Here is a 1041-nt window from a genome sequence, read left to right on the forward strand (position 1 = left end):
ACACACACACGCACGCTCACGAACACACACACAGACACACAGACAGACACACACACACACACACACATGCGAGTGAGCAGAAGGGCAGAATTTCTTGACACCTCACGCCTAGTTCACATTTACCGCCCCAGTTCACATCCGGTGTCGTTTTTAACGCCATTACGTCTTTATAGACCAAACCGGTAATCAGTCGCTTTTAAGCACAACGGAACTATCCCGAAAAATGCTAGTTTGAGAAAATCGAGGGTAAGGTTTTTGCCCCTTGTTCAGTTTCTTTAAAAGATAAGGAGAGTTTTCTCTAAAACTAAACAAATGTACACACAACCAAGGAAACCAACATTCTCCTATAGGTAGGGCAATGCTCACTTTTGATGTAGGTCAAGATTTCTGGAAACTCCCGATATCTGGGTTAGCCCGGTTAATGTCCTCAAAGGCGACCATTAAGCTTTCTTCAAAACAATTTATAAAACATTTTTTCAAGGTTGAGGGGAGGTCTTTTTTAATGTAGTGTCTTAGGCCTCCGTTGACACAATTCAGATTTCTTAGGTGATGGGCATCGACCCTGCCTGTCAGTGCAAACCAATACAATGTTCCAGCTGAAAGACCGGCATACTGTTTTAGTAAGTGTTTTAGTTTTACGGCACTTGTAACACAATAAGGTCATATAAGTGTCAAAGATTAGAGGTGTTACAAGAGAGTAACAAACACAAAAAAAGAAGGAGGGGAGATAAAGACGATAGATGTTGGATAGGAAAGAAGAAGAAAACCACACCACAGCATCCGCCAACCACCCACACCGACAGACTGGAAAAAAAATCCTTGGGAATCGAATTCAGGTCTTCTGCATCCAGCAGCACAGCTCCTTACCGCAACACCACAGACGACAATAACAAGAAATGGAAAAGTAAACAACAACAGTCTTCCAAAAAGCAACTCCAACCTCCCCCCTCATAAAAACAAGAACACACCAATTAAAAAAAAACCCCGAAAACAATAACACTTCCCTAAACACAAAAACAAAAAACCAACAATAACAACAAC

Source organism: Aplysia californica, unplaced genomic scaffold, assembly GCF_000002075.1.
Source record: "Aplysia californica isolate F4 #8 unplaced genomic scaffold, AplCal3.0 scaffold00303, whole genome shotgun sequence".
Classification (NCBI taxonomy): domain Eukaryota; kingdom Metazoa; phylum Mollusca; class Gastropoda; order Aplysiida; family Aplysiidae; genus Aplysia; species Aplysia californica.